The 23877-nt window shown below is 49.4% G+C and overlaps 1 long non-coding RNA gene across 1 annotated transcript; it reads right to left on the bottom strand.

Moving 5' to 3' along the window:
• Positions 1 to 507: 507 nt before the first annotated feature.
• LOC124102893 (uncharacterized) lies at positions 508 to 21834 on the bottom strand. Its single transcript, XR_006855028.2, has 3 exons — positions 21526 to 21834; positions 20803 to 20998; positions 508 to 2311 (listed from the first exon to the last, which is right to left on the bottom strand). It is a non-coding gene; the product is annotated as an uncharacterized LOC124102893 (long non-coding RNA).
• Positions 21835 to 23877: the final 2043 nt, after the last annotated feature.

Genomic DNA, 23877 nt, shown 5'->3' on the forward strand with positions numbered 1-23877 from the left:
GAGGAGGAGGATGCTTTTCCTTACATATGACCTCCAGCAACTGTCCAATACGACCTTTAAAGACATGGCCACTAAATAGTTCAGAAGTGATTACCACCTCAGCTGGTAGGAAATTTAAATCAGAAATCAACTGTAGGATGGTTTTTTTCCCTCTACAGTGGGTGTTTGACCACCTTACAGTCAAAGTAAAGGTTATATTCCAGGAATTAGACATTTTAGATTTTAATTTTTTTTTTTGAGAGAGAGAATTTTTTAATATTTATTTTTCAGTTTTTGGCGGACACAACATCTGTGTTTGCATGTGGTGCTGAGGATTGAACCCGGGCCCCACGCATGCCAGGTGAGCGCGCTACCGCTTGAGCCACATCCCAGCCCCTATATTTTAGATTTTAAACACACATATTGGGCTGGGTTGTGGTTCAGTGGTAGAGCACTTGCCTAGCATCTGTGAGGCCCTGGGTTCAAACCTCAGCACCACATAAAATAAATGAATAAAATAAAGCTATAAAAAGATTTAATTTTAATAAAAAGAAACATATTAAAATTATGGAAAATTAAAAGGCCTTGCTGCATATCCTGTCCCCTCCTTCTGGGAGACCGTGGGGCAGGGGATTGGTTATCTTAGAGGAACCTTAGAGTAGAGCAGAACTGGGCGAGTCACTCCAGGGGAGATCACTCTAAATAGCAGAGACCCGGATGGAATTAAAGTAAGGAATTTCCTCTGCGTGTTTGAGATGTGCTGATAATGTGCGTCATGGTCATGCCTGTGTGAGAGAAAATGGGGAGGGCTGGGGAGGCTAGAAGCCAGTCAGCAAAACAAGTTTGACCTGGGTGAAGACGAGGAGAGAAGGTCCTGTGGAATCTCTAGACAGATGGGTAGTCACAGGCAGGTTTGGTCAAGCAGCAAGGGACTCTGTTCCCGCTGGCCGCCTGGTCTGCCTGGTGTCCCTGCTGCACTGAGTCCTGGGCTGGGAGTGACCATGGGAACTGGGCAGAGGCCTTCCTGCCATCCCACACGGATGGCCCCTGGCCAGTCAGGCCCTCTGGAGCGTGCTCATGGCTGTCCTCTCTGACTGCACCATTTTCCTGAGAAGGATCCTCGGGCCTCCTCGCAACTTCTCTTGCTTAAAGGTACTTCTGCTGCGGCAGGAACTTTCTGCTCTTCTTAGTTACTAATGTGCCCAGTCTACTCATGGAGCATGCTGCTTACTGCCCAGCCAGTGGCCCTCCCAGCTCTGGTTAGCAGCCCTGAGGTTGGTAAAAGCCCAAGCACAGGAGTGGCAGTGTGACCATGGCACTGCTGGGCTTGGAGGGGCCAGCATCAGAGACCCTGTTGGTCATCAGGCTGGGGGCAAGGGAGTAGACAGGGGTCACCCCTGAGAGGGCAACTCACTCTTGGGGCCTCTGGCCTGTGGCAATTTAGGTGAACTTGGCTCTGGTCTTGTGGCTCAGCCTGGGCCACCCTGAAAAGGGCCAGCCTTACTTCCTTAGGGTCCTTATCTGCTCCTGCATCCAGGTGGGTCCACTGTTTGCCCTCCTGCCAGTTAGCCTGACTTTGGACCCTTCGCTTCCTACACAGGAAATCTATTGGCACTTATTTCATGAGGTTAGTGAGTTCACTGAGGCTTTAGGCTTTATGGTAGGCAGCCCCTGGAGACTAACCTTCTACCGCACAGCCACCCCGTCCTTGTTCACTCCATGTCCTTGCCAAAGCCTGCATTCTTTGGACTGCTGCATGCATCCCCAGCTCACCCTCAGGCCCTCTGGGGAAGTGACCATCTGTCTAAGTGCTCCTTTCCCAATTCCACCCCACCTAAAAGCCACCCTCCCCAGGCCCTCCCCAGGGGCATTCTTCCACTGAGCTACATCCACAGCCCCTTTTATTTTGAGAAAGGGTCTCACTAAGTAGCCAAGGCTGGCCTCAAATTTGTCATCCTCCTGCCTCAGCCTTCTGAGTTGCTGGGATTACAGGCATGAGCCACTACGCCTGCCCCATGTTTTTTTTTTTTTCCTCCCCCAAATGTATCTGTTTTTTTCAAAACAATTTCAGGCTTTCAAAAAAGTTGCAAAAATAGTACAATTCCCCATATGTCTCCCTTGCAGAACCACAGTGCAATGATGAGAATCAAGGAAGTGACACGGTGACTCTACTGTCCCATCTGCAGGTCCCCTTCAGTGCAGTTCCAGCCATGTCTTCTTCTGGTCTAGGATCCAGGCCAAGACAGGCTCACACGTTGTCTTCAAGGTCCAGACACCGAGTTGCCTCCGTCTCTTAATTCAGATTCTAGGGGAGGGGCCAGCAGCCTTTTTCCTGTAAAAGACCAGAGAGCACATATTTTAGGCTTTGATGGCCAACCAACTCTTAGAATTATTCTTATTTGTTCTAAGTCGATGATGAAAAGGATCCCTGGAAGAATAGTTCTTCGTGACCACTGCCAGATGACCGTGACAATCATTCCGTGTGTAGGGAGCAAACAGCTCAGGTGCAGAAGGAGTGAGGCCACGTCCAAGGGCAGTGGCGAGGGCTCCCTGGACCAGGAGGTGATGGCTTGTTCTGAGCCAGGGCCCAGCCTGCACACCCTCTAGGTGCCATGCGGATGGCTGGACACAATAGCAAGACTGGGTTGTCCAACACCAGTTAGAGATGAGGCTGCTCCAGCCTTAGGCTGGGACCCAACTGGCTGTATCCACCTGCCCAATCGGAATGCCTGGGGAACCAGCTCTACCTCAGATTTTCAGATTTCTTCCCACCCCTTGACTTGCTGAATCCCAGACAGTCAGTCAGCTGGGGACAGAGGGGGAGGGGAGGCAGGAGGAGGTGGGAGGCTCACTGTGTCTCCCCAGCAATCAAAGCCAGCATTGTTCTCAAAGAGTTAACTTGCATACCAGGCTTGCAATTAGCAAGGAATAATGGGGTGTGATGGGTGTAGAACAACGGCTGGAACTGATTTCAGGGCAGTGAGAAACTGCCTGCTGACTCCCCGCCTTATTTCCTGGTAACGTGCTGCCGGCAGGCTCAGCAGAGCAGAAACCCTGGAGGGGGGGTGGAGCGAGCAATCTGTCTTTGAATAATTTAAACAATGCAGCCCCGCCAAGCTAAATGGAGCTTATCAAATGTTACACCTCTGAAAGCTGCAATCAGAGGCTGCGGGATATTAACTGTAAAGCCTGGTTCTGCTCAGAGGGCCCCAGGACCAGACCAGCTACCTGCTGGAAAGAAAGGGGAACTTGAGGGATGGCGGGAGAGAGAATGGATCAGCTCTGAAGGCTGGATCAAGAAGCAGTTATCTGAGGACAGGACCGAGACGCATTTCCTCAGTACCTACAGTATACAGGCCTGAAGGAGTGGGGACAGCTTTTTACAACAGATTGTTTTCTGTGACCTTTGCCCCAGTTCTGCAAGCACATGAGGTTGTTCCTGTGCATTTTAAATTATTAAGGTGGATCACTTAAGATACATGTTAGAAACCCCTGACCCCCACTGGCCTGTGCCAAGAGACTTGGTTCCTTTCTCACATGGCCAAGTCTGGTGGACTAGCCCTAATCAGGGCTCAAAAGATGCCCCCAGCATCCAGTAACTACTGGATCCCTGGTCCTCTGAGATCCTAACCTAGTGAGGAAGAACAGCTCAGCTCTAAAAGTCTAAGCAGGACTGACTTCAAGTTTAAGCCATGTTGGAGCAACACGGACCACGTTCACCCCCACCTTAAACAACTGAAAACCAGGACACAATGTATATGTACAGTGCTTTTCAGACCAGAGCAGCAGGCAGCCAGCATAGGTGTCCAGGAGAAAAGATGGGTGCTCTCCTGCTTATTGCTGGGGTGGTGGGGGATCTCCCAGCTTTAGCAGTGGGGCTCAGCCCAGGTGGAGGCTGGTGGACCCCTTGTGAGGGGGAGGTGGCCTGGGAATCTCAGGCTTCCAAGGCAGAGTCTGAGGGACAGCTGCAGAGAGGGCTGGAGACCTGCAGAGGCTCTCCTTCCTCAGTGTCTACAGAAAACGAGAGCCGCATTTGCACAAAGAAACTGCTAGAATCCCTTGAAGCACTGGGCATAATAATCCTCAGAGCTCACACAGATCAGGAATATATATCAGGAATATCTGTTCCCACCAGCCAGAGGGGAAATCCTGTAAGACATGGGACATCGCCTAGAGTATAAGAAAGTTATGGTCTTCGTAGTAGCAATAGGTCTAATTAGCCAGGACTTGAGCTTGCTCTGATCTCAACTAAGGAACCCCATGTAAGCCTTGGAAAAAATAAACTGCTTTCAAATGACTTAACCAATGTCCAGAATAAAAACTCAAGAACATTTGAAAAACATATAAAAATATCCAGCACCCAAGAGGGTAAAATTCACAGTGTCTTTCAGCCATGTAATAGCTGCGCCGACCATGTGGAGAAGCAGGGAGGCGGAGCCCACAGAGAAGAAAACTGTCAATCCCCAAAAACAGATCCAGAAATCAAACAGATGGCAGAATGGGTAGACAAGGACACTCGAACTGTTGTAAGTATTTTCTATACGTTCAAGAAGACAGAAAAATAAGTCAACAGGAAATATCTGAGATAAAAACTAGACTGCACAAGAGTAATAGCAGTTTAGATGTTGCAGAAGAAAATATTAGTGAACTTGAAGAAAGAGCAATAGAAGCCATCCAAAATGAGATGCAAAAAAGAAAAAAAATCCCCAAGACCAAACAGAACAAGGGTGAGTCGTGAGACATTGTGAGACACTGTGTGGCCTCAGATATACATGACTGGAATCCCTGAAGGAGAGCAGACAGACAGGCCTTTAACCCTCAAGATTTGTCTGGGAGGTGCTCAGTTGTTTAATACATTGATGAAGCTGTTGCTCTGTGACCTTGAGTCTCTTAATGACAGAGATGACGATGATGATGATGATGAGTTGATGATACCCACTCACTCCTCATTGATGACATGCAGTGTGAGAATACATCTAATGTTCCCTTTAAGACCATTGCCACAACCCTGGGAAATCATCATTATCTTCATTTAACAGACAGGAAGCAGGCGTACAAAAGCTGTTCGTCCCAGGAAGGTGCAGCAGGGACAAGGATCTCGGGGGATCCAGATTGACTGTTAGATTCAGATTGTTTTGTGAAAAGTCAAGGCTCTGATGTGATTGGAGCCAGAGGACTGGGAATCAGAAGAGCTCCTAGCTCCATCTCAGTTACGTTCCATACATGGCTGACCTTCTCCTGTGTCTGGCCCTCATGTTTCCTCCCGATGGTAAGAGAAGGTTGGGACAAATTGTTCTCCAGGAGCCCTTCCACTGTGGACATTTGAACGGTCCATGTTGTCCCATCACTGTTGCTTTTCTACCAGGACTCATGTCAGTCACTTGAGAGGTGTTCCCTGGTGATACGGACATCTAGAGACTAGCGCCTGTCCCCAGCTGGGGCTACAGGAAAATAGTCCTCATGTTGAAAAACTCTAAATTTGCTAAGTGACCACATAAAGCCTCCATTGCCACCCTTCCCTGAGTGATATTTCTGTTGGATAATTATCAGGATAGGGAGGGGACAGCCAGCCAGGTTGGGTGACAAATGAATGGAGAATTTTGGGAGATTCACAGGAGATCTGACCCTGAACTTGGGATATCTGAAAGGATGCTATGAAGAAGGGACAGACTTTGCGGGGTACACATAGGTGCCAGCCCACTCATATTGCTTCTCAGAATTGCCCCTTCCTTCCAGTAGTGGGAAGCCTGACAGCCATTTTGTGCAATATAATTATGTCCTCCCGGGAACCGGGAAATTGGGTTTCAAATATGTCTTTTCTTGGGCTCTTTTGAATGTTAACTAAATACTCTAATTAAGGACTTGAATAATCATTAGTGATTTTTCATGATGAGGAGGAATATTTCTTCATGCATTCCCTGGTTTCCTTTGGACCCAAGCATTGCTGGCTTTTCGAAATATATGAAATTAATTTCTTTTGTGGTGCTGGGGACCTAACCCAGGGCCCTGTACATACTAGCCAAGTGTTCTACCACTGGGCTACACCCTCAGCCCCACCCTCCCATTTTTTTTAAGCTTTGGTTTACACTGGAAATAAGCTTGTTTGGTCTATTCTATACAATCAGCTCCAGTTGTGTGGTATTTGTTAGCTCTGGAGACATTTGCAGCATTAATAGTTTGATAAATGACATTCTTTGAAAATAAAACCTTTATAATATTCACAATGTTTGATAATTTAAACCCTGGTATATAGTTTCTGAAATAAAAAATTTATAGTTCAATATACACAAATCAATAAATTTAATTTGCCACCTAAATAGAATTAAGGCAAAAAAAAAATCACATGGTCATCTCAATAGATGCAGAGAAAGCCTTTGGCAAAAGCATCCATCCATGATAAAAACACTAAAGAAGCTAGGAATAGAAGGAAGCTACCTCAACATAATGTAGACAATGTACAACACGTTCAAAACCAATACCATAGTGAATGGGGAGAAACAGAAAGCATTTTCTCTAGAGTCAGTAACAAGATATGATGTCTATTCTTACCACTCTTACTCAATAGAGTATTTGAAGTTCTAGACAGAGGAATTAGGCAAGAGGAAGAAATAAAAGGGATACAAATAGAAAAGAAAAAAATCAAATTATTGCCTTTTGCAACTGATATGATCTTATACTTGCAAGATCCAAAAAGTTCCACCAGAAGACTGGAAGAGCTAATAAGCAAATTCAGCAAAGTATCAGGTTACAAAATCAACATACAAAAATTTATAACTTTCCTACACACCAATAATAAATTTGCCAAAAAAAGAAATCAGGAAAACAATTCCATTCACAATAGCATTCAAAATAAATAAACAAAAAAGAGCTAGAAATAAATCTAATTGAGGAAGAGAAAGACCTCTACAGCAAAAATTGAACATTGAAGAAAGACAGGGAAGAAGTCACTAAAAGCTGGAAAGACTTCCCATGTTCATGGACAGGCAGAAGTAATGTTGTTAAAATGGCCATACTACCAAAGCAGTCTATAGATTCAATTTAATCCCCATTAAAATAATGATGACATTCTTCATAGAACTAGGAAAAATAGTCCTAAAATTCATTTGGAAGAGTAAAATTCCCAGAATAGCCAAAGAAATTTTAAGGCAAAAAAGCCAACCAACCAACCACACAAACAATGCTAGAATCATCACAATTCCTGACTTCCAATGATACTACAGAGCTATAGTAAAAACAAAACAAAACAAAACCCCTGTATGGTACTGGCATAAACAAACAAACAAACAAACAAAAAAACAGACCAATGTTAGAGAATAGAAGATACAGAAACAAAGCCTCACAGATACCATCATTTCCTCCTTGACAGACGTACCAAAAGGATACACTGGAGAAAAGACAGCATTTTCACCAAATGGCACTGAGACAGCTGGTTCTTCATATGTAGAAGAATTTAACAAGAGTCCTATGTCTTACCCTGCACCAAAGCCAATTCAAAATGGTCAAAGACCTAGGAATTAGACCCAAAATTTTGCAACTGCTAGAAAAAAATGTAGGGTCAACACTCATCTTATAGGTACAGGTACACTCTTCTTCAATGGGGCTCCTACAGCTTGGGAAATAATGCCAAGAATTAATAAGTGGAATGGCATCAAGTTAAAAAGCTTCTGAACAGCAAAAGAAACAAGAGCAAGAAGAGAAAGTGGAATCTACAGAATGGGAGAAAACCTTTGCCATCTGTTCTCTGACAAAGGAGTAATACCCAGAATATATAAAGAACTCAAAAACTTAACCCCAAAAAAGCCCTACAAAGAACCCCACCAATAAATGGCAAATGAACTAACAGACACTTCTCAAAAGAAGAAATGCAAATGGCCAACAAATCTATTAAAAGCTGATCAACATCTGTAGCAATTAGGAAGATGGAAATCAAAACTCACTGAGATTTTATCTCACCCCAGTTAGAATGGCAGTTGGCAAGAATACAAATAATAATAAACGTGGGAAAAGATGTGGGGGAAAGGAACACTTTTATTGGTGGGATTGTAAATTAGTACAACCACTATGGAAATCCTTATGGAGATTCCTCAAAAGACTTGAAATGGGACAGTCTGTACAACTCCTCCATATTTATCCCACAGAACTTAAGTCAACATACTAAAGCACTACATGCACACCACTACTTATAACAGCAAAATTCACAGTAGCCAAATTAGGGAACCAGCCTACGGGTCCATCAGTGGATGAACAGATAAAGAAAATGTGGTCTATATACACAATGGAGCTTCATTCAGCCATAAAGAAGAATGAAACTAACATTTACAGGAAAACAGATGGAACTTGAGAGCATTATGTTAAATGAAACAAGCCAAACACAGATAGTCAAGGACCATATGTTTTCTCTCTTATGTGGAAGGTAGAGTGAAGAAAAGGGGGAGAAAACTGTGTATGTGGGATCTCATGAAAATAGAAGGGAATCCAGTAGAGTAGAGGAAGGGGACCAGAGGGAGGGACAAGAGTTAGTGGGGAAAGAAGTGGAGCAAACTATAGTGTTATCATTGTGTGCATGTAGGAATATATAACGACGAACCCCACTATTTTGTATAATCGTAATGCACCAATAAAAACCTTAAAAATGCTATTTGAACAAAGACACGACTTTTTTTATACACAGTAAAGAGGAACGTGGTGGTACCTCCACACACAGAGAGATATATAATGCCATTTTCCCTAAGGATCAATTCCCGCGTGGGTCTGCCTCTCACCGGTCCTCTCTGCCTCACGGTAGGGGCCTTGGACGGTCAGCTCTCAGTTTTCGCCAGCCCTGCTCGGCTGTGGGCCAGATATCCTGGCACACACGCTTGCACACTTGCACACCCTGGCTCCAGCACACCAGCACGGTCGCAGGGTTGTTTTTACAACTGTGATCCTAACTGCACAGTGTCGTAGGCCCTGGGGAGGGGAGGCCACAGCAGACAGGCAGCAGCCAGATTTCTGTGTGGAGCCCGTTTCGCATCCCCATGAGCTGCTCTAGCGGCTGGTTTGGACTCTTGCATTTCTAACCAGCCCAGATTCTGGTTCTGTTCCTGAGTTGCCCTTCAAGGAAGCGGGCACGCTGCACCTTTGGTCCTTGCCACACCAAGCCCTGCTTCATTCAGTGCTGCGTCACTTCTCAGGCATGAGGACCCCTTCCTTGGCTAACTCTCAAGACGCTCCTTAACTGCACACGAGGTCCCAGACAGCCAAGGTCTCCCTCGTCATGGAAACCATCAGGACTGGACATGCAGACTTCACTCACACCTGACAGCTCTTCATATGACAAGCTATCGACGATTCGACCTGAACACAGAACACAGACATCACAACGGGAATCTGTTCAATCATCAGCACAAGCTCAACCGTTGAAATTTTCCTAGGATAATTGCTGTAAATTCACAGTGTGTCTAACTTACAGTTTCTCACAGTAGCATTGGCCCTTAAACTCATTATATATTTTACACTGAGATATTTTAAACTGAGGTACAGGTCCCATAATATGTTATCCCTAAATATTTCTGAATGTGTCTCTAAAAAATAAGATTATTTTCCTACATAGTTAAAATAACATTATAGTATCAAATTATGACTAATAACTTCTTGGTAAACCCTAACATCACTTTGCATTCACATCTCTCCAGAGGTCCTGACTCCAGAGTCTGATCTGGACCACGCACTGCACCTGGGTGTTGTAGCCCTCAGGCTCCCTCAGCACCAGCTTGCTGAGGAGACAGGAGCCTGTAGCCCCATGGTGTCCCTCTCTGGATCTGCCTGTTTCCTCTCCCACAGCTTGTGGCTGTGTCCCCTGTTTATCTAATAGGTGGGAAGTCCTGCCGCCCAAGGGCCCCCACACCTCCTGCCTTTCTCCACTGACCTGGCCATTCTGACCTCTGGTTTGACACCTCCTTGGAGCACGAGGTCCTTGGCGAGAAGCTCCCCAGGGAGTGTGAGTGGGGGTCCTGTCTGCCTGTCCCTGCTGAATCAGGGATACCTCCTGGTTTCAGAAGACTTCTTCAGGGGAAGGAGAATTCTCTTGGTTGAACTTGGTCATCTATACCTTGGTGTGTCCCCTTGCTCACTGGCCAACCTCCTTCCAAAGCATCCTGCCGTTTAGTTTGGCTGCCACTGACAAAATTGTATTCAGTACCCACTTGTGCCAGGCATGAAACTCGGGGACAGGGTCCCCAAAAGTTGTATAACACACAGTCCCAGGTCCCAAATCAGCTCAGCTAGTGGGAGGGCGTGGCTGTAATCAGATAGTACAGACCACAGTGGTGTTTTTATATGGGGTATCGGGTACGTAGGGCCACAGAGCAGACGCACCTAGTCCAGTCTGGGGTCAGGCGATATCCCCTGTGGTGTTCTTGAAGGGTGGATGGGTGTCCTGTAGGCCAGTGAGGGTGGGAAGCACATTCCAGGCAGAGGCCACGGCCCAGATAAGGGCCCTGGGCAGAAACAACAGGACGCTCTTAGGGCCCCACACGCAGGTCTCGATGGTGCGGCAGGTGTGTGAGGTGGAAGATGGGGAAGAGCGGACTGTTCCTCTCACCTGCCTTGGTGAGTGGTGGGGACACACTGAGGGAGGTCCAGAAGGGCCCGGCTCATCAGGTCTGTGCGTTAGGGAGCTCTCCCTAGCAGAGTCGGCCCAGGCAGGGAGGGGTGGCGGGAGGTTGAGCGCCCAGGTAGGAGGTCATGGCAGAGCTGGGGGTGCTGGGCCTTGGCGAGGGCCGGGGCAACGTGAGGGGGCAGTGGCAGAGAGGGACAAGGTGGAGCTGTGGGACCATGACTCTCAGGGTGTGGGGCTGAGGCAGGGAGGACAGGATCCCTGCCAGGTGTCTGGCCTGGATCACGAGAGGATGCTAGTGGCCATTAACACAGAGAGGGAAGAGTCTGGGAGGAGACGTCGGAGGTGGGCGATCAGGAAGCTGACTTGATTCTTGGGAATGTCCACCTTACGATGTCCAGAGTCCCGTGTTAAGTCTCCTTGCTGCACTAACTGAGGCCCTTAAGGTCACACTCAGCAGAGGATGAGCCCGCTCGTCTGAGCTCCTCCTGGGAAGTGGGCAGAAGCCACGGAGAGAGTTTTAAGAATGGAGAGATTCTAGCATTAAACCCCGGAGCTCCAGCAAGACAAAGCCTGAAAAACTTGATAAAAACCTTGTATTGGGGAACAGGCAGTTTTGGGTGTCCTTTGCCAATGTAGTTCTGGTGGCCCAGACGAAGGAAGGGCATGAAGCAGTGGGCTACTCCTCCCCACGGGCACCAGGCTTCTGACCCTGGAAGTCAGGAGAGCGGCAGAGGGGTGAGGTCAAGGTCCTCTCTGTCGAACCCAGTCATATATCCATCCTGGACTAAAACCCAAGCTCCTCGTCCAGGCCTCGGGGCCCCAGGAACTGGCTGAAGCCGACAATTCCAGAGGGCTCTCTCTCTTTGCCCCATAAAGTGGGGGGCACCGATCCCACCTGGCACTTTACTTGTTCTCATTGTTTTCCTGGGGCTCCCTTCCCGGCATTCTTCATTCCCCCAAATCTCGCCTACTCAGGGTCAGGCCCTGCTGGGATCCCTTTGGGAAGGCCTCTCTGGCCACCCCAGCCAAAGCCACCTCCTCCTCACGCCCACTTTTTCGGTCATTCTTCTCTCCCACCAGTCGAGGTGCCTCTCCGCCAGACCAACCTCCTTAGGGCTAGATATTGGGGTTCTAACTTTTATTTTGCAGCCCCTAAACTGCCTAGCCCAATCTCTGGCCCAGGGTAGGGGACTTGCTAGCTATGAAGGGAGATCTTAAAGAGAGACAAGGGGGCCCTTGGGCTGGCCTCCCTAAAACACCACTTCTCCACTCTCTTCCCACTGAGAGAAGATGAGACAGGCAGGTCTCCGTCCTGCATCAGCTGCCTGAGAGCCAGGGCTCCATCCATCAGGCAAGATTGCCAACACGAGGAAAGGAGAAGCCCGGGAAATTCAGGGACCATCCAAGACAATCGTGGATCTAATTTCATGTACCCTTTGTAATCACAACTGTCCCTGTCTCCAAATGCCGACCTATGTGGGTTCTCTGGGACTAGGGGGCTCTCAGTTACAGAGGGCAGAATCTTCATTAGCTGGTAGTTAAAGCAGGAAAGAATTTATCTAAGGATGTGAGAGAGTGCCAAGCCCACCACCGGGCAGGGTGCAGGATGACATTGTAGGAACAGTCAGGAGTCCCACGAGACTGGGGGTTGGAACTCTGCTGTGTCTGAGCCCACCTGCCTCTGCTGCTGCTCAGCCAGCCCACGGTTGTCCCCTCAGCCTGCCCCCTCAGCCTGCTCCCACCTCTTATGGGGTCATCACTCAGGGGCAATGTCAGACATGTGCCTGTATCCTGCAGGAAAGGAGACTGGGAATATAATTTCTGTGCTTTATTTTGTTTTGTTTTTGAATCGTACATTGGAAAAGCAGATTTGCAAAATGGGGAAACCTGTGAAAACATGTAAGAAAGCTCCCAGTGTTTGTCCAGCCCCACGTGGTAGCGCTGCACATCACCGCCTCGGGAGACAGGCTTACTGAGATGAGCTCACCTGAGTCTCACACCTGGCCCCGGGGAACTGGGATTCAGGACCTGCTGACTGAAAATCCCCACCCTTTCCTGTGACTATAAACATTAAACTCTCAAAGCAGGAAAATGACCACAGTTTTGGCAAAACCAGGGAAGCGGGCAAAGTTTCTGTGGAATATGAAGAAGGTTTGCGAATAGAGACTTCAAAGGGGCCTCACTGCAGGTGGCCACATCCAACAACCAGTTAGAGAGCGAGGTTCGGGACCATCTTCCGCTGTCCTTCCAGCCTGGGAGAGAGATTCTGAACCAAGTGCTTCTTTCGGTCTCACAATCAAAGCAAATGACTTCTCCACACCCTTCCCAATATGCACACACATGCACACACATGCACAGACACACAGAGGCACACGCAGACATCACACTGACATGTAAGTGACATACACAGGGATGCACACACACAGGAGACACACATGGACACATGCATGCATACACGTAGACACCGACACATTCTTACACTGACACACGCACTGATTCATGCACGTTGACACACTCTGAGGTGACACTGGCAGCTGCAGCCGTAGAAGTACTTCCAAGTGCTTTTCTTTCTTGTCCTTGCCTGGAGCTTACAACACTTGGAAAATGTCAGGCGTGGGAGACCTTTTAAAAGTCCTGGATTAGGTTGAAACTCCCTCCACATGTTTGGAGGGCATCCAGGCCCTACAAGAGCACTCGCTCTGGGGCAGATAACTGTGACCTTGCTGGTGGGGAGGACGGCCTTGCTGAGGCCGAGGAGCCACACTGGCTGCAGAGGTCACCTCTCCTCCCTGCTGCACCTGGGTTAGCTCTGATGCCAAGTCCCCATCTCAGTGCTGGGCTCCTGGCCTTCTGGGCCAGTGTCCTTTGGTGGGAAACACAATGCTCAGCCCTCAAGGAGGAGGGTGTGAGGAGTGTGCCAACCCTGCTGGGTACAGATAGAGAAGGCCCAGCTCTCTCTGAGGACCGCAGGCTGACAGTCAGACTCCACCCACCTTGTCTTCCATAGGCACAGAGCGGGCCTGCTTTGCTAGGGTCAGCCCTGCTGGGATACGTCCTGCCTCTTGGCACTCCAAGGCCCAGCCCTGCAGCCCTGACTGCAGTATGACTGCTGTGCTCATGGGAGGGGGTCCAAAAGTGAAGCCAGCCCATAGCCTCCTAGAGCTGGACGGCCCACGGAGTTCAGAGCACCAAGAGAATCCCTCTGCTGCCGCCCTCTTCCATGGGTCTTCCTATCCCATTCAGGTGCAGGGAACTTGCCACCTCCAGGAGTGGCCTGCTCTCCAGGGACCTCACCTGACTCCTGTCTCTGGCTTCCAATGCCAGCTCTGAGTCACTCAGAGGATTAGGGCAGGACTAACCCTCATTCCACATGACAGTCTTTCACACCTTTGAAAACAGCTGGCATCTGTACATTCAACAAATACCAATGGGTGCCAGGCTAGTGCCAGGAGCTGGGGACAGATGTGGGGGGACCCCAGTGAGTAGCAGATAGCCTAGAGAAGGAGGCTAATGGGGAAAACAGCAGCAGGCCTCAGGCAGGGTGCTGGGCCCAGGGAGGGGACAGTGAGTCATGGGCAGGGGGTCATTCAGATGGCAGCTGGAGGCTGAAGGAGATCCAGATGAAGGGGACAGGAAGTGGGGAGGCTGGGTGCTGTGTGGTACCCTGCCCTGTGGGTAATGTGGGATGTGAGGGTTGCAGGCTGCTACAAGATGTGCAGGGCCTGCGGGTCTCACTGTCTCATTCTGGGGCTATGGCAGGAGGTGGGCAGGGGTGGCAGAGATCTGAAGAGTTTCCAGGGGAAAGTGCAAAATCCTATGAGTGTTAGCATGTCTACCTGCCAACGAGAAGGAGCAGGGACTTCAGGAACTGTCAGGGGCTTGGCCAGAAAGTTCTGGAGACACCTCTGTGGTTGCCCAGGGAAGGCGGTGGATGCCGAAATTGAGGCAGAGGGCACAGGGGTGCAGGGCAGTAGGTAGGGCTGAGGACTTCCTCTGTCTTCTCTGGACCAGAGGGTGTGACTCCTAAGTCCGCTCAGACCAGACATCTCACCGACCTGGCTTGAAAGCCCTTCCCAGTTGGTGGGCTCACCCTCTGTGACTAGGCTGGCATCGGGTGGAAAGTTCAGGCGTGGTGCCCAGGACGGAAGGCAGCACTCTGGGTGAAGTCTGAGCAGAGCAGAGCATTTGGTACTCTCTCTTCCCCTGCCCGTCTAGCTTCCTGCCAGCAGGTAGACACTACCCAGGCAGCAGCCATGGCCAGTTGGCTCAAATGAGAGCCACATGATCTCCTGAAGGCCAGGAACCTTCTCCACCCCGATACCAGAAAACTATGTGCCCCCAGGTGGAACTTGTAGTTGGTGTCACACCTACTATTAAGACCCAGGTTTATGTTTATTATTATTATTAACTTATTCCTCTGAACTTGTTCTCGTTGGCAGGGAGACATGCTAAGACTCATCCTTTTCCCCTTAGAGCCAAGCACTGGTGAGGAGTCTGGATCTTTGGCCTCTGGGCTGACACGTAACTGTGCGTTTGGCATGTGACACGTGACTGTGTGTGCTAGCAGTGACAAGGACTGCCCTTGTGCAGTCCACGGAGTTGGAAAGGATTGTATATTTTAAAGAAAGCTTTCTCTAGAAGTTATTGGTGAGGACATTTTTCTTTCCATCTTGAGGGGATGATGTGTTGCTAGTTGTGTGGGGCACAGGGCAGGTGGGGTGGCCTGATGGCTCTGTCCACCTTAGGGAAGCCTCCACAGGACCTCATGGGCCCATTAGGGAAAGTTATCTGAGCTGGCCTGCTCTCCTGTGTAGTTCCTCCCGGGCCTGGGGTGGTGGTCAGCTGGGCTTGAGGAAATATATGTCCCCTCTCTTCTGGGAGCTCCAAAAGACCACATAAGAGAGAGAGAGAGAGAGAGAGAGAGAGAGAGAGAGAGAGAGAGAGAGAGAGAGAAGTTGTTAGGCTGGAGGGAAGGGAGCTGTTTGATTAATGGGTGTCCTGTGAACCTGCCCATTTGCCCAAGGTTGCATTCCTGGGCTTTCAAACCTGGGGCAGTTTGATAAGCTGAGACCAAAGTCCTCCTTCCTCTCAGCAAGGAGAGCAAACAGGCCACTCACTAATCCTGGCCCCCCGGCCTCGGGCCGTCTCTCGGCAACCAGCCCACCAAGTGGCCTTTCACAGGCCGATCAATGAGCAGTCAGGTCCTGGGGAGGCCCTTCAGCAGCTCGCCTGAGCAGGGAGGCCACGGCTTGCTGGAGCCCCAGCCCCAGGAGGAGGCCCCCTGTGATGGCAGCACCTGTTGTGCTCTGACTCCTTCCTGGCCGTGTCCCTGCCAGGCAGCTTCTCAGCAGGCCTTCCCCATTCCTCCCATGCCTGCCAGGATGTCCCCCCAACCCGCACAGCCTCGAGCCCCTGACCTAGTTCCTCCTCCTCCAGGAAGCTTTCCCGAGCCTCACAGCCCACGTGGGGCCCTCCTCCTCCGGACTCCTCCTCCCTGGGAGCTGCAGCTGGTGGGGGAGCACCAGACACTTCAACTTGTGTGTGTGTGTGTGTGTGTGTGTGTGTTTGATTCCGCCAACTAACTGTAAGCCCTTTAGACACAGGGCTTAGGCATCAAGGCCCAGCGGAGGGTACAAGTGGCGCAGGGTTGAGGGAACACCGGGCAGATTCAGGGGGAGGCAGGCAGACCTGAGGCTGAAGAACTCAAGCCCCCCAGCAAGATGAGAGAAGGCTCTGGAGACACCAGCAGCCTGGGTGAGGACCCAGGAGGAGGCTTAGGAGGGTCACAGCAGAGGCCTGTGTGGTGTGTACCCAGCCCTGGCCACCCTCCACTCTCCTCTCTGAGAACTCTCTTCCTGATGGGGCTGAGGTGATGGAGCTGGATCCTGTTCGCACACTACACCCCTCATTCTCAACCAGGGATGATTTGGGTGGGGAGGACCCTGAAAGGCCCTCAGAGTCTCTGGAGACTCGGGCCAAGGGAGTGGCACCTCCGTTTTGGGTGTCTACCTCTGAGGAGATGTAAAGTAGCTATAGGTTGAATCTATACAGGCAGGAGCGGGAACCAGTCTGCGAGAGAGGAGGAGGAGGGTACGGAGGGAAGCCGAGCCTGGGGCACACAGTAGGCTTACAGATACTTAGGCCTCTTGTAGCCTCCAAGTCAACCTCCACTGCTTCCTGGGAGGAAGTGCTGTTAAGACCCCTCTTCATAGCGGGAAAGCCAGGCCTGAAGATCAAGCAATTTGCCCAAACACATATGGTCAGTAAGTAGTGTATCTGAACCCTGTTACCCTTGGACGTGAGTCCTCCTCCTGCCTTTGCTCTTAACAGCTTTGTAGATCCAGGATCCTGTCTGCTAAGAACTTTCTCTACATCCCACACTTCAGTTCCATGAGGTAGCACCAGACCTGCAGGCAAAGCTACTGTAATGGGGTTCTACTAACCCTACTTTCTTGTATTATCTTATCCTATCTTATCTATCCCCCCTCTCTCTCTCTCTCTCTCTCTCTCTCTCTCTCACACACACACACACACACACCAGCTAGTAGCCGTCCTCACAGTCACTGACTGAGCCCTGCCACGTGTGAGGAATCATGAACACCATTGTTCTGCCCACTGGGACAGGAGGCAATGTGTGGTGGAGACGACTGTGTGTCAAACTGTGGGGTATAAAGAAGTTAACACAGCTGGAGAGATTCCCCCAGATTCCCCTGGGAGACACTGCAAGCGCAGACGCTCGGGGATACTTTTCAGAATGGAAAATGGGCTCAGGAATCTGCTTTCCCAAAAAGCTTCCCAGGGGAGTCTGATGCAGGAATGCGCACCTTGGAGAAGACCTATGTGGGAAGTGTTGTTCAGAGAGGGGGTCAGTGAGGGCTGAGACAGTGGGGAAGACTCTCAGATGCCCCTATCAGGGGACTATCTGGGAGAGTGGCTTTCACCAGGGGTGGGTCCCCAGCATCTTTCATGATGGTGAGCCGCTTGCCAACATGGGCAGAGGGCATTTTGTAAAAAGTTAGGTAAGCAGAGACAGGCCACGGTTAGCCTCTTCCCCGCAATAGTAATGTCCCAATAGCAACAGCCGGAAGAGACCAAGGGGTCCCTGCACATTCTGCCTCTGGGGAGTGGGCGGCTGTCCACACTCACTCCCAGCGGCTGAGGGGACCTGCCATGGCAAAGAGGGAGGAGGGGTATGCAATACCTGGTGCCGCTGAAGAAGCCAAGAAAACCCAGTGCAACTAAGAAAGGGGAGACCTTGGCTGAATGAGGGCCAGAGACGTCACATCTCCTCATGAACGTGTCCTGAAGTTCATGTGCCACCTGCGTGGCAGGCAGGGCTTACTCTGTCCTCCAGCCACCCTGGCACAGAGGGGAGGCCAAGCTGCCAGCCAGCCCAGCCCCTCAGACAGGAAGAGGGGAGTGTAAGAGGCAGTGGGACATGTGTCCTGGCTTCTTCCTGGAAGGGACAAAGCCTCCAATTCCCCAGGGGGAGAAATTTGTCTTCTTACTACAGAGGAGTCTCCAGCCTCCCTCCCAGCACATTGCTCTGTCCAGTTCACCCCTAAAACTCTGGGCCTGGACGGGACAGTACGGGGACTCAGCCGGAGGGCTCCAGGCCCCGACTCCATTTCCAGAGCTCCTGGCTGCACCCTGGGCTCCGCACCCCAGGTGTTCCCCTCCTCAGCCTCCCTCCAGGTCTTCAGCAGAACACCACGCCCTGCCTCCACGGCTGCCCCTGGGGCCCTTTGTCCCTCTCCTTCCTTATTAGCAAATGTGAGAAGAGAAGGAATTCTTTTTGCCGGTTCCCTCCTCGGAACAGGAACAGCCTCCACTTGAAGAACTCGCTGGAGGTGTGGAGAGACGCTGCGCTTGCCAGGAGGGCCCAAGTGGCTATTTTAATCTTGTGGAACAGCCCCCTCTTCATGGAAAATTTTCTACTCCAACACCTGCGGCACTAAAGACGCGGCTCTTTCTGCGCTCGGCTCCCTGGGGCCACACTCAGCTGGGGCTGGCTGCCAGCTCAGGTAATTATTCCTGCCGCCCTGCCCTTCCCCAGCCCTCCCAGCTCAGCCGCCTTCCTGGGGAGCACTTCGGCCGGCCTTCCCTCCTCTCCGGGGTCTCTGGAAGAAACCCTGGCAGCAGAGGCCCCCTCCCCAGCACCAGCGGCCTCTCTGGGCTTCTTGGGTCAGGCCTGCCCTGCTTTGGGCTCCCTCTGTCTCCTTACTGACGTCATCTGGAAGCTGAAAAGTCACCTCGGGCATGACTTTTCTAAGACTGAGCACATGAGCTTCTCTGGGGTTCCCATGGTACCCAACTCTATAGGGACCGTGGAACAACGTGGTGCCCTGTTCTTCAACCCAAACCTGGTCCACTTTGTGCTTCTGAGCTCATTGACTAGGACCAAACAAGCCGTGTTGCAGGCCAGAAATCTGGGAGTCATTCTTGATACTTCTTGTGTCTCTGTCCCCTGCCAAGTGCCATCCATCACCTGACCATACCCCCCTTTTGTTCTCACTACCACCATCTCTGGCAGCAGTGGCAGAGGACCTGCCCACACTCCAGCATTAGCCCATCAGCTGGAGGACAGCGTAGAAATGGGGGCAAGAGTCAGGTGGAGACTTGAGGTGGAGACGTTCTAGCTCATGGTCTAGAATGTGGGTGCCATCCCCGTAGGACGGTGTGTTCTATGAAAGCCCGTCAGGTAAAGAAAGCTAAGACGGTACCAACGCATCTTGACTGCAGTTCAACCAACACAGACTGCACTAAGTTGTTTGGAATGGTAGGTGGCATCCAGCTAGGCAAGTAGCTGATCTTCTGTGTTCAGGGCTCTGCTTTTTCTGAAAGGCTATTTATATGTGCAGTAGTGATTTAAAAAAAAAAATTGAAAGTAATACCCAAAACAATGAAAAAAATAATAACTTTCAAGATGATTAAAATTCCCCCTGATTATTATTCAAATGTGAAACTGATTACCAGAAGGCAGGGGGCATAGCTAATTAGTCTTTGCATCACCCAGGGTACCCACAATATATGAGACTCTGCTCTTAATCCATTTGTCAAGTGCTGGAAAATGTCAAGCAGAAATCAATGACAGACAGAGGACACACTACTGCTGACCCAATGTCCGAATTTCTCCAGGCCCAGACTTCTCGTCCCTCTGCCGATTGAGTTCTTGCTAGAACAACACCTTTACTGATGACCGGGGGGATTCACTGAAGCCAGGCAGCTCCAGGTGTGGGGCTTGTGGGAGGGGAACTCTGGCAGCCACGTCTCTGTGGCCTGGACCCTCAGGCTGGGCATTCTAAGCATTTTTACAGGGGAGCTCACTAAAATGTTTCAGGTCCCACTCCAAGCATAAACGTAAATTTGAGCTCCCTCTTCTCTATTTGGCAGAAGAGTAAAGTGAGGCCCAGAGAGAGGATGTGGGTTGCAAAGGACACCTACAGAGTTGGTGGCAAATCCAGCAAATCCGGATCTCTAGGTTCTTCCTGTAAGAATCCTTTTGCAGATACCTTCTGCCTTGGCTTGGGTGAATATCAACAATTACAGAAACACTTTTTTGAATTAAAAAAAAAATGAATGAGTTGGGCACAGTGGTGCACGCAACTCAGGAAGCTGACACAGGAGGATCACAAGTTTGAGGCCAGCCTGGACAACTTAGTAAGACCCTGTCTCAAAATAAACAATAAAAAGGGCGAGGGGTGTAGCTCAGTGGTAGAGTGTTTGCCCAGCATGCATGAAGCCCTGGTTCAATCCCCAGTAACACAGTAACATACAGGCAAACTTACACACACGAGTTGAATATTAATCCACCAAAATAATATTGAAACAGAAAAATGAAGTTGGAGGGTTCACACTTTGCAATTTTGAAGCCAACGACAAACTAACAGTAATCAAGATATTGTGGTGCTCATAAAAGATATATAGACCAAAGGAATAGAGTTGAACTAAGATAAACCAGAAATAAATGCATACACCTGTACTAATTGATTTTCAACAAAGATGCCAAGACCTTTCAATGGGGGAAAGAAGAATCCCCTCAACAAACAGTGCTGGGACAACTGGATATTCACAGGCAAACAGGGTGAAGTTGGACCCCTACCATGCAAATCTTTTAGAAAAAAACACTGGTTTAAAACATCATGAACCTGGATTTGGCAATGGATTCTTTGATATGACACCAACAGATTTGAGCAACAAAAGAAAAAAGATATTGGACTTACCAAAATTAAAAACTTTTGCTGGGCACAGTGATGCATTCCTGTAGTTCCAGCTATTTGGGAAGCTCAGAAAGGAGGATCACTTGAGTCCAGTAGTCCAAGACCATAGTGAGGACCATAGTGAGACCCCATCTCAAAAAACCCAGAAAAACAATAACAAACCAAAAAACTTTTGTGCACCAGAATGTGAAAAAACAACCTACAATATGGGAGAAAATATTTGTAAGTCATATACCTGATACAAGTCTACTATCTAGAATATATAAAGAATTTTTGCAACTCAACACCAAAAAGAGATAATCAGTCTACAAATTGGAAAAGGACCTGAGTAGGTATTTCTTCAAAGAAAGTATGCAGTGGCCAAGAAGCACTGAAATGACGTTCTGCATCACTAGCCATTAGGGAAATGCAAGTAAAAACCACAATAAGATATCAGTTCATACCCACAACGTTGGCTACGGTCATAATAATATTTTTAAAGAAACATAACATGTATTGGTGAGGACGTGGAAACATTCTATCTATTATCCATAACTGGTGGGAATGTAAAGTGGTTCACCCACTATGGAAGGTAATATGGTGGGCTCAATATATTAAGCATAGAATTACCCTGTGATCTGGAAATTCCACTCCTAGGTATATGCCCCAAATAATTATAAACCCTCAACCAAACACACACCCATCCAGACACACACCAAACACTGCGTTCACAGCAGCACCACTTACTTTAGCTCACAGATGGCAACAGCTCAAGTGTCCATCAACAGATGAGTAAATACAAAATGTGGAAGAGATGTGCTGCTGAGTATCATTCAGTCATAAACAGCAATGACGCCCTGCCGCGCCAGGACACGGATGAGCCTTGAAAACTGTGCGCTAAGTGAAGGGAGCCAGTCACAAAGGGTCGGTTATGACGTGGCTCCATTTATGAGAAATGTCCAGGACAGGTAAATCCATGGAGACAGAAAGCATGCTGGCGTGCGTGAGGGGCTTGGTGAACAGGGAAGGGAAGTAGCCAGACAGTGAGTGCGGCGTTTTCTGAGGTGACGAAAATGTTTTGAAACTTGAGAGTGATGATGATCGTGATTGTGCAACTCTGTGAGTGTACTAAAGACCAGTCAGGATACACTTCAAAGTGGTTTATGTTATGCAAATTTCACCTTAATCTAAAAAATTATTAGCTAATTAAGTATTAATTGAACCATGATAAAGTATAATAATAAACAATGCAATATAATTATATCAATATAATTTATGAATACATTATATTAATTTATCTATAATCACCAACAAATTATAATAAATCAATTGATTAAGTTTATTAATTTAAAAATTTATTCAGAAAGTCATTGAGATGGGGGAAATATTAAAAACCTACATTGGGTCACTTGGAGAGAAGAAACTACTGACTGACAGCTTTTCACATCACAGCCACTACAAGAAAAATCAATGTGTGTCCCCACCACAACCAGAGCACACCAATTTCAAAACACCCCTGTTGAGCAACAGCATCACCAACTTCCCCAACCAGAGGTCAGCTGGGCTGGCTGAGATCTTTCCTGTCTTGGAGATGTGTCCCTGCCTCCAAGCAGCCAGGTCCCTTTTGACCCAGCTTCACTGGGTTATGAATATCACAGCACTGGGCGGGAACTGGGGCTGGGGGTGTGGTGGGCTGAGCAGGGAGGGCTCTCCTGGACCCCAGCTGCCACAGGCAGCAGGTTGGCTGTGGTTGGAGGGGCCACTTTTGTCAGCTGGCCAAGGGCTGGTTAGAAATCCAGGGATGAGCAGCTGAAGTGTTTGGTAGGGGAGGCCCTGACAGCAAAGCTAGAACCGAATCCACCCAAAGGCCACTGCCACCAGGTTTCCCACGGGGCTCAGGAATCAGTAGCAGAAATGTTGGTGACGAAGGCTAAAGGAAGTGTGTGTCCCTGGATGGTGCAGTCTGCTAGCAGATAAAAGGAGACCTTATTCATTATAGGTATTACCAGGTGCCCGGCAGGGCTGGTGGACACAGACAAGGCCGTGAGTGAAGGCTGAAGGCTGGACCTGGATGGAGACAGCATCGGGGATGTCTGAAACGTCATGGGTCCTATCTAGCAGCTTGGGTAGACAGGGTGATGTTTCCTACCTTAACCAGCTCACCACCAAGCTCACTGGATGGTTCTGCCTCGCTCCTGCAGCCTTTGAGAGCCCCTGTTGGCCTGGGTAAGTCTGGCTCATCCTGTTTCTCCACAGAACCTCTTCTGCTGCTTTATTCGTGAGAAGCCTAGCACGTGGCTGACTTTGTCGACCAGCAAGCTTCCTAGGGCAAACTCTCACCCAGCTCTGGTGGGGATCAAGCACTCAGGCCTTAGGGATGGCTCGCAGCCTAGACCAGTCCAGTCAAAATCTCTTGTCACTCCCCTCTGCCCACACTGACTGGTTCAGATGTGGGCATGTGTGCTGGGCACAGCCGGTCAGAATCCTCCCACAGATTGACACATGGACCCTGGAAGAGCCTTCCTGTGGGAGCCTGAGCTGTGAGGACTTGGGGTTCCATAGCCATGCTTCCCTGGGGCTTGAGAGCCTGGTGTGCGTCTCAGTACCACTGGAGAGGCAAGGAAAGGCGGATATGGAAAGAACAGACACTGGATGATGTCGTCTTGCCTGAAATCATTATGACTCAGACTGCCCCGATACAGGGCCCTCGATCTTTCTCTCTTCCCATTTAGGATCACATGGAATGGGCTTTTTTTCCTCTCATACCCAACAGTCTTGACTGGTATAGCAGCTGGATCTTTGGTGAGGGGTCCCTATTTTGAACACTATGTGGCAGTGGAAGGAATCTGTCTTAAGGAGATCCCATGGTTTTGGTGTGAGATAGTCCTGTGGTCTGCTGTGATTTCAGAGATTTATTCATAACTGGGCACTTGGAGAGAGGCGACAAATGCGAGGAGCTTGGAGTCATCAAACAAAATCCCTGGAGGATAGTGCTGAGCTCAGCCCCAGCCATCAGGAGAGAGAGCTGAGCAGGCGCAGGAAGAGTGAGGGCCAGCCTGGGCAGCAGGACCCGGTGAAGAAGGCCCAGGTGAGGAGAGG

The sequence above is a fragment of the Marmota monax genome, unplaced genomic scaffold (assembly GCF_021218885.2).
Source record: "Marmota monax isolate L192 unplaced genomic scaffold, Marmota_monax_Labrador192_F-V1.1 WCK01_AAM20220418_F8-fsc00288, whole genome shotgun sequence".
Lineage (NCBI taxonomy): Eukaryota > Metazoa > Chordata > Mammalia > Rodentia > Sciuridae > Marmota > Marmota monax.